At 40.4% G+C, this 16,573-nt stretch overlaps 1 long non-coding RNA gene across 1 annotated transcript in view; it reads right to left on the bottom strand.

The window, feature by feature from the left end:
- Positions 1–466: 466 nt before the first annotated feature.
- The window catches only part of LOC143902489 (uncharacterized), a 137,362-nt gene continuing 121,255 nt past the window's right edge, over positions 467–16,573 (bottom strand). The window contains exons 3-4 of the long non-coding RNA XR_013258390.1: positions 2,922–3,006; positions 467–1,936 (exon numbers count right to left, since the gene is read on the bottom strand). This is a non-coding gene — a long non-coding RNA (uncharacterized LOC143902489). The remainder of the gene's footprint in view (positions 1,937–2,921; positions 3,007–16,573) is intronic.

Below are 16,573 nucleotides of genomic sequence, written 5' to 3'. Positions count from 1 at the left end.
TACAAAGTACGGGCCGCGAGTCGCGCGGAGAAAAAGAGGATCGGCGCTTTATTAACGAGGCGTTCCGCAATAAAGCGGGACGCGCGAGCGTATTTTGCTCTCGTCTCGGGTCGAAAGAACCGCACGGGGGCCATGCTGTTATCGGGCCGATCTCCCGAACGGTTCCGCGCGAGTTCCTCCTCGCGAGAGAGGCGTGTTCGGAGGGCACGAAAGGGGTGTAGGTACGCGATACATTCGTTGCTCTTGCCCTCTCGCCCCCTCACGCGTCCTCCTTCGTATCGATCGATTCTTCTTCTTACCCTCTTTTTTCGTATCGGACAATCCTGAATCTTTTTCGAGCCGTATAACTCGCGATCTTTTGTATATTTTCTGCCGGTTCTTAAAAATCTTGGAGAAAAACTTGGTGTTATCCGATTTACATTCTAAAGATTCGAGGATTCGATAATCCATATTAGAGCTCATCCGTATGGCTTATTATCAAAATTAATTCGCTGATAAAATTATAATACATCCCCTTCAAATTATATTTGAAATTTTTTGAAGATAATCGGATATCATATACACATACATATCATTCTTACAAAATCTCTTACATAATAAAATTGACTACTTTGCAACTTGACACACACACCATTTAATTGTACTTGAAAATTTCTATAAAAACTCTCCGGAAAGCCACGTTTTGAAGCGATCAGTATATCATCTAACAATTCTATGGTATATAATTTATCTCTTATCTTCTACCGGAAAATTATAATCTCTCATGGGGGGTTTCATAAACTCAGTCCACGCGCGCTCCTACGCATCTGAAAAGTGCGCTTAGAATGTGTGTGCGCGCACGTTCTCTCTCGGGTGCATATAGGTATGCGAGACCCGTGAACGTTAGGAAGACGCAACGGGTGAGCTCTTTCGCGTATATATACGTGTGCACCGCGCAATTGCAATAGGCTCTGCATTAAACATAAAGCCGAGCCCCCCGCAGGAGCTCGGGCAAGGCGGCGATCTCGATAAAAACCAGTCCCATTTTCCGCGCATACAACCGATCTGACGCTCCACTATGGTATCAGGCGTTCGTAACCGCGTTCCCGCTTTCGTATCCTTTGAGAATTTCTTTCTTACTCCTTCTTGACCGCCGCTCCCGCCACCGCCGCCTACCATTCGTTGCTCCGCACGAGCTCGTTTTATAAACACAGCGGACGTAATAAATCTTGCCGCCGGTTAATTCTAGCCCGAATCATCTTTCGTCCTTTCCCATCGTAATGGAACGCATATTCTCCAGTTAAGATCCCTGCTGCTCGTATTTACTAAAGAAATGATCCAGCACGGGATTATCTAATTTGTGAAGCGTATCCTTAATGATGTACCATCAATATCTCCCAATATCTAAATACATATTAAATGATCATGGGAAACCAGTGGTAATAATAATTAATAAGTATCCGCATCTAATTAACATAATTGAAAACGAGTAAGACATAGCGGTACTTCAGGAGGAATATTTCTGGCAAAGCTATAGTCAATCATGCGCGAGAGCAGACTCGCAATCAGGAGAAAGACGAAAAAAGGGAGAGACATGTACGTAAAAATTGCGCGAATATTGTCTCGCTACCACGTCTTTATACCGCGTCGCCACGCGTTTTCAGCACGCGGAATTCCGCGTAGCTCGCTTGACAATATCGGCGTAGGATCCTCCCAAGTGGGCATGACACACCGCGCGGAGGCGCATGTCGAACCGCACATGGACGACACGAGCCTTCAGCCTTTTACGGGCTAAACGCACGTTCTTGATGCCAGTACCTTGATCAGAGCCGTGACAAAGCCGCGCCGAACGTTGCCCGCTTCTTATCGATGCTTACGTCGTAAAACGGCAGGTGGCATTCGTCTTCTGATAGACGACAACGAGGATGTCTTCAACGAGTCATTGGTGAAACACACGCTAGAGAAATGTTTATGGAAAACGTATGTTAGGTTATGCGAGACGGACTTTATTTTATAATAATTAATGATGCCGATTCAATCCAATCTGCTTTCCTCCAATCTTACAGAGAGAAAAAAATAACTTTGTAATAGAATCTTGAATATTTTATAAAATTATAAATAGTAAATAAATTAAATTATAAAGATTCGATAGCCCACTCATGACGAATAAAACGCTGATATCGAGGCCATAAATATATTTCCGCGAATAGTCGTGTAGGAATGCTATCGCGCTGACCGACGAGTCGCACAGTTCGAAGCTATAGCTGGTTTTTATTAATTGCGAGAGGAGGTAATTCCGATGTCGCGCGATAGATCGTAATAGCTGAACACAGAGTCGTCTCGGCTACCGCGTTTCCAATGCGCTAATACCGATTAATCAACGCACATTCGCGTCGTGCGGCAAATACGTTCCGCACGTGGAATGGAATGTCGCAAGGATTCGCGAAAATCGCGTAGGCGATATAATGCCACTTCTCGCGGCGCGTAATGCGCGTGCGGTTGCGTCAGAAGGTAACGCATGTGTAATTTATTAGCGTCGAGAAAAGGCGAATGATTCGATTTATTCCGCGCGGAGGCATTCGCGGAAAAGTTATGGCGTTTAGACCGCTCAATGCGCATTGCCCGCGGCGCGGATAGTCTAAAAGGGTTATTAGGACGGAGAGAACCTCCCGTTACGCGAACATCAACTACCCGAATGTTTTATTGTGCGAACGATCTATTACTAAAACGATTTGCAGAGGTATCCAATTTAAATGCAAAACACTCCGCGGTGCACAATTTTTCTCGCAAATGTGATACGACTGATACGCGTAATACAAATTACATCGAACTATCTAACAGACAAGAGATACAAAGTTTATTTCTCTGATAAGTACAGAAAAAACAATAAAATTGATATAAAAGAGATTGAAGAAAATACATAGAACGAATTTTATTATTACGTTACGGCTTCTTCTTCAACTGCAACTGTTCTTTTCAACCACTTGCCAGAGATACGCGATGTATTATCTCTCTCGTTACCCAAAACTGAAAATAAAGTAAAAGTAACATTCAAAAATATTAATAAAATAGTGTAGAATTATTTAACGCGAAGTAGAAACGTGGTGTGTGAATATAAAGAGAAGAACAAGCCAGGAGAAAGAGACGAAGATTGAAGAGACGAACTCGCGCGATGCAGAGCCTCAGATGTTATTGTCATTTCACATTGCATAATAATAAGCCTTGATTAATTAACGGTTTGATAGATTGCCTGCAGTCGTACGGTATGGAAAATAATGAATCCGGTATACTAACTAGGAAGATGAAGATGAATTATTATAACTAGAAGAAAATGACGATAATGATGATGACGATGAAAATGAAAGACGATAGGCAGCTAGCAAGGCGAGGAAAAAAACAATCGGCATTGTATTCTTCTGCTTTTTTTTCCTCGTCCGCAGAAATTTTAATCGCGGGACCGATTTACGCGCGGGATTCAATCTCTCGACTTCACCGAGTCAATAAACACGTCACTTCCGTCATGTGCAACGTTATGTAATATGGAAAACTCGACGTGGAGGCATTGATTATCGCATCGCAAACAATACAATGCAAATTTATTAGCGGATTTTTCTTTTCAAAGCCTTATTATGCGCGGCCGAACGATCGCGGACCAACAAGGATTTCTTTGCCACTGTGCTGTAACGTATGCCGTCGTCGTATTATGCGGAGGCACCACCTGTGGACATGTCGATACGCATTATTTACAGACACGCAACGACGCGGCGCGCGACGAGACGGGCTTGCACCGCGGTTTGTTTTGCATCTTGACTAATTTTAAAACGGGTCAGCCGCGAGTGCGCGCCGCCGCGACGATACATGATTAATGACAGACATTAAGACAACGATAGCCACGCTTTAACATAAGAGACAATGGTGTCCACTAACAACCTCGCACGTTTTCCCTACTTAATGATCATTGACTGGCAGAGTTTCTAAGGTGCCACCTTTGCACGCGAGACACGAGCGTTGGTTTCGAGCGCGCAAACTCGTTGCACCGGCCGGACTCTTGAGATCTCGGCCGGCAATCTGCTCGTGTACACAAATGACACGTTAGACGACGGAGTTAAAACAGCGAGTTCAACTATTTTACCCTCTCATTGCGCATCCTACTTCCAAGAATTGCCTTACGCCTACTTGTGAAGATTACACTAAAAGCAAGCCTTTGCAGAACGTCCGTTAAATGGATTATAACAAGAATAGATTGTGAAAAGTATAAGAGATTAAATTATTTATCAGAATTTAAATCACTATTTATTATAGTGTATATTTTTATTATCAAAACAAAATTTCTACTTTACATCTGACGTTTAAACTGTAATCGCTAGAATGAAATTTAGAAAAGTAGAAGAAATTTAATTTTCTAATAAGATATTAATTTGAAATTAATATCTGAAAGTACAATAATTAATTACACTTTAATATAAGATACTCTTACTTATTAGATATTGATTTATATCTAAGATTGTATTAAAGTATTATGTACAATCGATGTTAACATTTGTACATAAAATTTTACGAAAAAGCTCGTAAAAAACTATAATCCTCAACTCATATATCTCATAAGTTCATCGTGGTTTCACATTATATGAAGTTGACTCGCAACAATAAATTATGAAAATTTGAATGCATTTGTCTAAAGTTTCTTAAACGAATAATTTTTATATTACGGCGTTCACCCTTATGTATAGTAAAAGAAGAAACCGCCGCCCCCCTTCTCCGTCTTCGGTGTACCCCGTGTAATTAGGTAGCCATTTAGAAGAAGGCGATCGCGCCGTAGAAACGCGGGTGCTCCGAGCGTTAATGGGAACCGTCCTGGTCTATCATTACGCGTAATACGGACGTGTAATACCGGCTGGTACCTCGCACATTCGTACACACGTGTATACATGTAACGTGCACTTAAAACGAACGCTCCTACCGCGGACGGGAAAGATGCGCGCGGACAAGAATGGACAAGCTATCGCCGCCGCTGACATCAACAACATCACCGAGATGATGGGCACCACCATGACGGTGTTGCAAACCCATATGAAATTGCATATCCAAGATCTAATAATCCATGCGATTAAACTATCTGTTACACTTGTGATGAGCGGATATAGCTATATTTTGAATCAGACAAAAATAATGGAAAGTGAAGCGTGAAGAATGGATATTCGGAAAATTCGGAGACAAATGTAACAGATGTTGATATTAGTTTTCTCTTTATCATAATTACTAAATTTTAGAATTAATAAACACACAATAAAAAAAAATTTTTTTAATATAGACGATAAAAGTATATATATATATATATATATACTTATATATATATATATGAGAAAATAGTAAATATAGTAAATAAAGAGACACTTTTTCCTTTCATAAATACAATATTTCATTCTGTATATAGACGAAGAATCGATGAGAGAATACTTTTTCAGATTATAATATTTTAAATCGTATAGAAGTAAACATATAGATTTATTATTTTAAGAAGGACAGGCGCGTGGAGAATTTACCGCTATCCCAGGAAAACGAAAAAAGAACGCGGAATCCGAGATAGTAATTTCCACGATTCCGAGAAGCGCAATGTTGTTACCATTTGCATTACTATTCGTACCCAGGCGAGCACTTTCTCGCGCGAAGATGATCGTCCACCAATGACGCGCGAGAGCAAAAAGATCCGCGGAAACCGGCATTATGTAATTGGCTAAGGTTTTCATTAGAAACTATTATGAGCTACCGCTGCCGCGCGGCTGTCGGCCAGTAACGCGAAGAAACGGAATTATCGTGGAGCTTGAAGATACAAATAAGCCCGGCATCAGCCGGCATTGTGGCAGACACACACGGTGGGGTTCCCTCGTCGACTACATTCAACCATCAAGGTCGCAATTTTCTGGTACCGTTAAGGCGCTAATAAATTAATTATCCACGTGCGTTTGCGCCAGGTCGGACTAGGGAAATTATAGTTATCATGCGTTTTGTGTTAATGTGTTTTATCGTACGACGAGAACCTCTTCTAGAAGCACTCAAATCGGACTGTAGCCAATGTGACACGTGATTTGTTGACGCTGCTATATGATTCACTCCGCTATGTTATTCCATCGGTCAATTACAAAAATTAAAGTTTCTTCATTCTTAATTTATTGTCGATACAATTACTGTATGCTTAATTATTAATTTATTGTTTCATGGTTTTTAACTGTTTGCAATTCAAGCAAAAACGTTTCGCGTTTCTTCCATTATAAGTGACAAATTGACTAAACTCTGATTTGATCAATTTAGGTATGACCTCTTTTTTTCAGTGACATTTTAATGGATTACTTTAAAATGTTCATCATTTAAAAATTTCTTTATTTTATCGTTCATCGTACTTTCTCTGGTTGTCTCATCGCATGTTTCGACTTTTTATAATCATCTATTATGTTCGAAAAATACCTCGTTTACGTTATACGATATCGACAATTCGTATCTTATTGTTGCGCGCAATATTGTACCGTCGGAACTCACTACAATCAAGACATTCATATTGATGTTCCCGCGGCAGGGATCGAGATCTAAGACGACTCGAGAAGGAAACTGGAAGCCTTGAACGGCCTCCTATCGCAAACACAACGCCCGAGGCATCGAACGGCTCGCATTATCGAGGATAGAAGCTTGGCTCCCGCGTGTGGCTGTCTCGTATTATCTCTTTCTCTCTTATTCTCTCTCGTTGTCTCTCTCTTCTCTCTCTCTTCCTTCCTGACGTCGTACGCGTCGCCGGAGGTACGTGTACAGTTTATGGTTCTTGTCAATAGCTACGAACAGCCCACGAAATGCGGAAGCGTATTTACTGCTAGCCCTATGGCCCCTATTCGGATTTGCGATTGTGTTTTAACTCTTCCCTGAAGACCTTTGCCTTTTTATTGTATAAACCAAAGCCAATGGTCGAAGTGCATGTTCTACGATAATATTTATATTATTAATAGCAATCGAGTAGAGCTCTTATTGATTAAAAAATATTAGAGTATACGTATATAATAGAAAGAGAGTATTATATAATTATATTAGAGTACATCAAAATTTATAAATTCTTTTTTTTTTATTTAATAAAAGTGCTTGCAATTTTATATGTAGATATTTAGTACATTCTTTATTATATAACAAGATACAAGGTATTCCTTATTTTCTTGTCCTTAAATTATGCTTTGCTTCAATTTTTTTCTTAACTGTATTACGCTACCACTTACGAGAACACATAGGTATGTGAGATAAACATAAGTATCTACAGTATATTGAGTTTAGGTCCGTGAGCCTAAGCCTAAAATGACTGCGCGGAACAATCGTTCCCGCGGAATCGTGAGAGAATGCCGGATGGACGCTGTAATGAAAATAAACAATCGGGAACGAGTTGATATTTTTATCTTATGATGTTTTTATCTTATCTATAAACAGTTACTCTACTGTGCAACTACGCCGATTGCGCAATTGAAGAAATATCTTGCAGTCGTTTTACAAGTATATATACGTAGAGAAGCAATTATTTCTACGCACCATTTACTCTAACAATAAGCTAAAAATTTGACGAACAACGGGCTTTTCAATCACCGTGCAACCGGCTTGAAAATTGCTTATCGGCTCTAACAACGTGCTTCTGTGTCTCGATTCAATAGATCGAAGATCGTAAATCATAGAGAATTCATCGATCCGAGTGCGTGTCGCGAGAAAGAAGCCGCTATTAGCTCGTATTGTGGGAATGTGAGACGGTAATCTGCGAAAACATGTATAATAATTCGTCGCGTCCTAATTAAATCCTTGCGAGGAGAGCACGGACCTATAGGCTATGAAAAGCCACCATTGTATGCAAACGATGCGGTAAGAGCGTAGCCGCAGAATTTATCAAAGCGACCGGATATGAAAAACGCAGAGAGAAGTGGCGCGGCTACGGCAGTCCCTTCCATCTAAACGTAACGCCCGAGGCGTTCGAGAGAAACGAGTTCGCATTATCTATCCACGTTCACGCGCACGTTCAGCCGAACGACTGTGCATTCGTGACGGGAATGATCCGCGAAATTATGATCACCGATGGCAAATAACACCGCAAGAATGCCAGCTGTCATTACACGACCTGAATTACTTACCCCGGCTAATACACACTTCGCTTTTTCATAAAACGGCATTTTTTTAAATCGCGTGATTCTTTTTCTCGATACAACTGATGACAATCCATCGACGCTCGTTAAGCTCGGAAAATCCACTTGGCTTTAATTAAAAATTTTACTTAAAAATTAATGTTTAATTATGCCATTTAGTGATGATAATCAACAAGTTATTATTGTCTAGAAATTCCTATAGCGCGATGTTCATTACTTTCATAACCGAAAGGTTTGTACATCAGCCCTCTGGCCTCTTTCCCATCTTCTACAGAGAAATGCGTTCGCGACGCGTACGCGCTCAATTACGCGTCGGCATACGCGCACGCAACATGCATCGGTGCGCATGGCGCATTATCCGCTGCTTACGATGGCTGATGGTCGGCTGATAAATTTACGGCCCTGCTCCCGGTATGCCCGGAACGAGTACAAGAGGGGAGCGGCCCTCGTGTATTTACGGGTGCAAACGCTTTTTATTATCTGTACATGCGGTAGGTCACTTCCTCCCGTTCGCGTGCCCCGCGTGATTCCTAGAGGACGAGGCGGGAGCGTCTCCTCTTGCCAACTGGACAATTACGCGATTAGCAGTTTAGCGCTTTTTGCTCCGAGACGGTAACGCGGTGTCTTAACGTCGTAATGTTAGGTTGTCATGAAAGATCTGTTGACTTTTCCAACGCGATCCTCGGGCTAATGACATAAAAATCCAGACTTTGTAAGATCCAAAAATGAAAATATGAAAAATTCATTCTTTGACGTAAATAAACATACAAAAAGTAATGATTATATATAACGAAAGTAAATTAATTATTTTTATTTCGGTTTAAATACTAATTATTTAAGTCTAGATATCAAAATCATTGGGAAATTTTAAAAACTTAATTTTGAGTATTAGCTCTTTTTCAACAAAAAAGTTTTAGAACCCAAGTACCATGTAACGCACGAGCAAGATATAATTCACCGCAAAAAGATTTTAACAAGCTAATAGCCATCATCAAGATGCAAACCACGATAAATGTTTTACAATCACCAACGTTAATAGGAAGCGGCCTCGATGAGCGATCGCATCGACAAGCCCGATAACGCACCGATAAGCCGATAATTCAAAACGATACACGCTGGCGCGCGAGCTTTTCGCGCAGGATCGACCGGTATCATATTGTTCCAATGTTAAGCGGCAATTGATGCGTTACGATAAATTATAACGGCCGCGGTCGGCTTGTCAGTAATGATAAATAAATTACGTTGGCCAATATTTACGAGCTGCGGCGCGCGGGCCGCGCAGAAGAGGCGATCTTTCCCTCCCCGTATATAATACCGTATCGTGATAGCGTATCGGCCAATAATTCAAACCCGGCCGGTCCCGCGGCCGACGACCCGGAACGACGCGTTTAACGCGCGTCGAAATTTTTCGCCGCCTTATCGGTCGCGCGCGTGCTCGTGGCGAACGCGCAGCGCATCTCGTTGCCGCGCGCCATGCAGCCAGGCTCTTACGGAAACCCGAGAGCCTGCGGATGCGCTTCGCTGAGCACCCGACCGCCGCGCACGCATTAAGCGTCGAGCAATAAAGTATCCTTAATACGCCCGTCGACCGAATACATTATCGCCTTAACGATTCGGAATGCGGACTGCCAGCGGTAATCGGACGCATGCCCGCAGCAGGAAAATTCTAGCGACATTGGCGCCACGAACAGCCATGCTCGCTCAATTCTCAATTCAATCGTGCATGACGATTTCGATGCGTAGGAAAAATGCACATCTATTAACTTGGACTAACTGATGAGAGCGTAGAACGTTCTTACACTTTTTCCAGCATATTTGTATGGCGACTAACGTTGGGCTTATCGTATATGTTACAATTGTCTTATTACAATTACTTTTGTATCGATTATCTTTTAATCTAATTAAATATGTATCAAAAATCTCTTTATATACCTAATATATATATATATATATATTTATTATTATATTATATACCGCGCTTAAAAAAAGAGAAGAAAAGAAGACGAATAAGATGCTTATTTTTTGGAAAGGTGCAGTATATAGACTGAAGACGGATGGTTCCTGGCCGGATATCATTTGACCCCTATTACCCTCTCATTCGTTTTCTTCTGGTCTCTTGATTTTTATTAATTTGTCTGCCGAACATTGAAATCCCCCTTCGACTTTGTTCGCGGAGAATGTCACACATTAAATATGTAATTTTTCTCATCATTGTTTATGATTTTTGAATTTCTTATTAATTCATAACACAATTGAGAAATAATTCATAAAATAATTGATTATTCTAGTCCAAAGGTATTAATTAATTTACATACAATCACACGACACTATCAGAACTTAATATTTATCTATAGTTAATTCTATAATATTTATATACGGAATAGCAACTATGAAAAATCCCTTAATCAATACCGTGAATTACATCGACCATTTCTCTCGAAAATATTTTCATTAATTTACGTGCATTAAATAATTGTATGAGAAATGCATGTTGTGCATAATAATGCAATGTAAAATGCATTCTCGATAAAATCAAATCATTATTCACACTAAAACGGGACAGACTCTGTTACAGATCGATTTTTAACCATTTGACCCCCATTATCCTTTCGTTCTTTCTCACTTTTACGATCTCTTCGTTTCCCCACCCCCGCTCGCTCCTTCGCCCCGCGCTGTTTCTCTTAATTTTTCTTCGCCGGCATCGAAACTCCACCGGTGGAAACGGGCCGGTCGGAAGAGCGGGAGAAAGAGCGGGACGCATATTTATTCCCAGGAGCACACACCTAGGGTACACTGATATCTCGCCCCGAGGGCGGTTACGCAAGGATAATAATTATCGTCCCGGCGTACCTGGAGAGTCGTGAGCGGCGGCGATCAAACGAGTCTGCCGAACGAGTCACCGCCGCGAGGATGGTGGGGACGAGAAAGAAGCCTCGGGGGTCCGGAGAGAGGGATCGGGGGCCCGCCGCCAGCACCTGCCGGATAGGGGTCCTCACAGGCACCGAGGTCGCGACACGCGGATCGATCGAAGCGCGCCGATACCTCCGTCTTTTGTCTCTGATCTTCTCAGGAGTCGCTTTTGTGTCCAACCTGAATATTCTCATTAATCGTGATTCCGAACTCTCATTAATAATGGCGTTATATAATCAATAGCAACCGTAAGTTATTTAGTCGGGACGGGATTGACCGTAATTAGTTAGCGGTAGTAGTCTGGCGAACAAAACATTTTTTCAAGTTAATTGGATCCTTTTTTTCTTAAATTCTGTTACAAAAAAAATACCTCACGTTTTCTTTCTATTAAAAATTATTTTAAGTCCTTTGAAATAGCATTACTCGATTTGTATTCCCCTACTCGTTAGAATAATAAATAAATATTATCTTTTAACGGTTTAAAAAAATTAATTTCTATCGTTCAAATTGCATGTGCACTTTAACACTTGCAACTCAATAAATTTAATTTGTAATCCTGTTTATCTAAAAAAGTTAATGGTTCATGACTATTTGTTGATTAATTTCTCCAATATAATAAACAATATCGTTGCTATTCTTATTTAAATTTAATAGAAACCATTGGAAAATGTATCCAATTTTTCGAAACAATATGCAACTACTATCGCCGATCATACAGTCCTGACAGAGACGCATTTGTATCGTGGTTCTGCGACTTATGTCCGAAGGACTCTCGAAAGAGTATAAGTCTAGTGACTCGGCTTGAGTGGGGCCCGTGGACCTCACGCTGCATACGCTGTAGTCAGTGGCCCCCGGAGGAATAATATTCCCACGCCCGCGCAGCATCTTTGGCCCCCTCCTTTACCGCTTTGCCACAGAGTCGAAGAACAAGACAGGTACAGAAAACCTATTCAGTTAAATGACATCTGTTCCAATATCCATTAAATTCAGGACAGACCGCACCATTTTTCTACTTTGTTACAATGAAACATTAAATATTTCCTACATATTTCTTTGGTCTGCAATGTTCAATCGTCATTTAACGAAGTACTATTTTCCTCTAAGACATTTTTAAGATCCTGATTGAATATTTCCGATTTCTCTCACTAAAAGTTAACACGCATTTATTTATCACCTCAAGAAGTAAACATTCTCTTTTGAAATTAAGTAACAAAAATGTTCAAGAAATTGGACTGGAAAAACTTGATAGCAAATATAATAGCGACATGCGAATTATAGAAATAATGCGATGATAATTTGAAAATTACTAACGAGTGTTCCACGCATTGGTATGACAAATACAAAGTTTCGCGTGATAATGACGAAAATAAAGAGGCTGCACGATTAACGATAATGCCTCGAATGGAAAATTCGCGAGACCCTCTTGCGCTGTGCGATTCTAATTACTCTCCTCGCGCCAAAAAGCCATGCCACCCGCGTATGCAGATAATTGTTAATATAGGTAGCGGAACACACACGCACTGTGGATGCGCTGTTTCTTTCTCGTGGGAACGTAATCCTCGTGTCACACTGCGTCCTTGGCCTTCGCGCTGTCTGACAGTGGCCACAAAGTCGGCACATAAGTTGCGCTTATCACTCGCCGGAATTGTAAACCGTGGTACAGCTTGACTCCCCGATGTTCCTACGTCGCCGCGCGTTGCGATGGACATATGCGATTAGAAACATCTTACATTAATGCTGGCAATTAATGTCAACGATACGAACATCAACGAGAATATGTCGATTCAATGCGATATAAATATTTATAGAAACATCATCGATATTTCTCTTTGTATTAGAAAGTCACAGTTGGTGTTAAATAATATGAGAATTTGATTTAAGCATTATTTGAATCATTAATGCAAAGATTTCACCGTTGCTCTCAAAATGTTTTAGACTTAAAATTGTGATTTTTCCAGCTTTATATTAAATAAATTAGAGAATATTAATACAAAATTAATTAGTACAATTGACACAACAATTCGAAAAAAATATCTCATTATCAGTGTTTCTTTATGATACTTTGAATCTTTTACATAAAATCGCTATAGAGTATGAAACTATATCATTAATTACTATTTCAAAGAATTAATTAATCACAGAGATTAAAACATTTTTTATGATAATCATTATAAAATTCCTCAAGACAATAGAAAATGAAACTTTCTCGTGTATTATAAATTATTATATCCGGTATACCGTAGAAAATGAATCGTGGCGATCTTGTTGACGTATGTTTTGAACACACCATCGCAGGTAGCCGTTCTCATTAAAACACGTGACGAAGAATCGCTCCGGGTGACATCGTTTAGACGATGACTTTAATTGCCTGAAACACATATTAAAATTCGACCCGCCTGGCAACCTAGTTTAAGCCTGGTACGTTCCTCACATTATACGTATATATAGAGCAACATCTGGCGTCTTTATCAATTAATAATTTCTTTAAGATATAGATAGCTATTTAATCGCTTAAGCTTAATAACAGATCCAAAAATATAAATTGATTAAAAAAACTTTGATAATTGTGACCTATTAAGAAAGAAACACAGAGTCACATATATAAGAAATTATGGCTATTTTTTTTATTAACTTTTCTTTGAAAAAAGTATAGAGCCAATAACTAAATTCTACTGTATAAGATATCTAGGTTCAATGATCAGGTTGAAATCTTTCAGCCAGTTTTGAGAAATGTGTAACGCAGAAAAACGCGTGCTCGGCATGAAACAGACCAGGATTCGACAGACATACATCGTGCGAACGCAAAAACGTAGTGACAACTTGCATCACCAATTCGTCGTCGGCTACGACAGCGAAACTCGCGGGACACGACAAACGGTACCGCCTATCCCCGGCTTTTAATTCTCGCCGTCCAACTTGCTCGATCGGGAGGGAGCTTGACCCACTTCTTCTTCTTCTTCTTCATCGTGTTACCATCGTGTGACGCGCGTCGTCACATCACCGGGACATCGATCGATCAGCTTAAGAAACACACCTGCGGTTTTGCGCACGAAAACATCACATTGCAAAACTATTCACATCCGCGTATTTGTATATAATTTTTCTACATCTGTGCTTATTGTATTTTTGAAAATTCAATATCATGTACTTTAACTGTGGCTGCATTCCGAAATTTACTGTCACCAACTGTCATCAGTACTGAAAATCTATGGTATACGTGTCGTAAAATATAGAAAAATATAGATTTTCAGTATTGACAGTGAATATCGAAACGCAACCTGTATCTGTAAAAGTACAATAAAAACATATTTTAAATAAATAAAAAAAAATTAAATTATTGCAAAACCACAATTTTTCAACTTCAATTTATGAATATATGTAAAAGATGCGACGTGTAGACCATTATCTTTCTATTGAGTTTTTCACGCGGCCTCCATATCAATGAATAGCGAGTTTTGCGAACGTGAATTCGAGGTGCGGATAGACCTCAATATGAGAATATATCTATAGGAGCTCCATAACAAGAGACCATGTAACGCCTACACGATTGCTCTGCTATCTTCGCTTCTACAGGCGAGTCATATGCGCTCGTCCCCTAACGTCGGCTTTTACGCTTGTACTCGGGAACGATGATGAAGAGGGCAACCTCCCGTGGATAGAAAAAGATCCGTTCTAACGAACGCTCCTCGTTGGATTTATGTCGCCGTTTATCAAACGCGGGATGAAAACGTAAGCGAAATACATATAATAAAACGAACTTCGAAGTGAGTATGTGGCTTTCAGCAACGCGCTCGCAAAATATGCGATCGTTTTTTAAATAACCGACTGGCAAAAAGTTTTTATGGATTTATCTGATTTAAACTTGAAGTTAATCCTGTCACTAAATTATTTTAAGAGAAACGAAAATTCTCTATATTCCATAATGTAGAAGCGACGTTTTCACATTCCCGGGCTTTAGCTAAAGATTTTCCGAAATATATAATTATGATCGGTAAATTCCAAACAAACGCTTAAAGGTGATAAGCAATAATAATTGATAGAGCCTAATCGAATTGCTTATTATCTCATTGAACGGCGAAACGTGATGAAGTTGATAGGATTTATACCGTCGCTTATAATCCACGGCGTGATTACATTAGCGATACATCTTTATTAACCCGCTATCTACGAACTGTCCTCGTGATCAAGTGTTGGTACTTGATTACGGGCGTGATTCTCGATTGCTACGCGAATAAGATCCGATCTGGAGAAAACTCGTTCCCCGACACTCCATGCACTTTCGATTATGATTAAACACTCTCCTCTCGCCGGTATTCACCTACTTATCATACCCGTGTCCTTTATCACCATATGCAGATAGCTAGGAAGCAACCTCGAAAATTTATGCCGTTCAGGCTCGCCGCGACCGTCGCGCGTCGGGATGATATTGAGCCGATGGATCATCGCGATTACTGGCCGTCGTACCGGCGAAGTAGGCGAATCGTGCGACATCGACGTGCCAAATCTATAACAGTAATATCAGATCGTATCGACGATGATGTCTTCCTTCTACAGTGCAGAAAGAACGGTGACGAAGGAACGTCCCGCGGCAAGTAGAAACATCCGTTATATGGGGAACGGCGAACCCGGGGCGACTCCATCGTTTATCAGACGCAGGAAGGAAGCTCAGCGCGATGAGAATAATGGAGCGTTTGATTTTTCACCTTGCACACACGTGATACAGCGACTTGTAGAAAGACGGGAGAGAAAACTCGCGCATTTTCATGGAGATCACGTAGCATCGATAAAACAAAGTCGTGTTCATGAGGCTTGTATGAGGCGGCCATCTACCGCGCGATTGATATCACAGATAATAAAGAAGTAACGGTATTGGTCTCTAACATAGGAAAAATCGCGTAAAAAGCACTGTATTATTAAAGGGAAGGGGCAAACATATCAATTTAACGATGATTTTATTTATAATAAAATAACGGATAGGGCGTAAGGCTCCAGAAAATTTTTTTGTTAAGAATGTAATTGCATATTATGCATCAAAAATCATCTATAATATCTGTCTATTTACATTAAATGGCTATTGTATTTTTACGCTTCTTTTTTCAATGTTATCGTTTTATCGAATAATCTCAAGCAGCACTTGCAGTAACTGACTCTTCCTTCTAGATGTCAATTGCCAATTTCCGAATCGCGTGCTCAATCACAGAGATAAGCGTAAAACAGGTCCATGAGATCGTATATCGATTCAGCTTGTCGCAATCATTGGATACTATCGCGCTAATAAAAGCGATTATGACTTACGTAAGTTAAGATACAATGTATGTGTGGCTCATGCAGCATCGAAACATTAAACCTATATCGGTGATCGCGGTGAGATATAAGAACGCATCTTCCTCCTTCGTGTACCGGCACGGGTGATGAAGAGAACACTCACCAGAGAACATTACCTTTTCTTCAGAGTTTCCTGAAACGGTGATGCTCCCGCTTATCAGATACGGCGCAAGAAGCAAAAACCTTTAGACTTGCATGTCCTA

This window comes from Temnothorax americanus, unplaced genomic scaffold (genome assembly GCF_048541705.1).
Source record: "Temnothorax americanus isolate GAGA-0224 unplaced genomic scaffold, ASM4854170v1 Scaffold4, whole genome shotgun sequence".
Lineage (NCBI taxonomy): Eukaryota > Metazoa > Arthropoda > Insecta > Hymenoptera > Formicidae > Temnothorax > Temnothorax americanus.
Note: the sequence above shows the minus strand (reverse complement) of the source record. Positions and strands in the feature narration are given on the sequence as shown.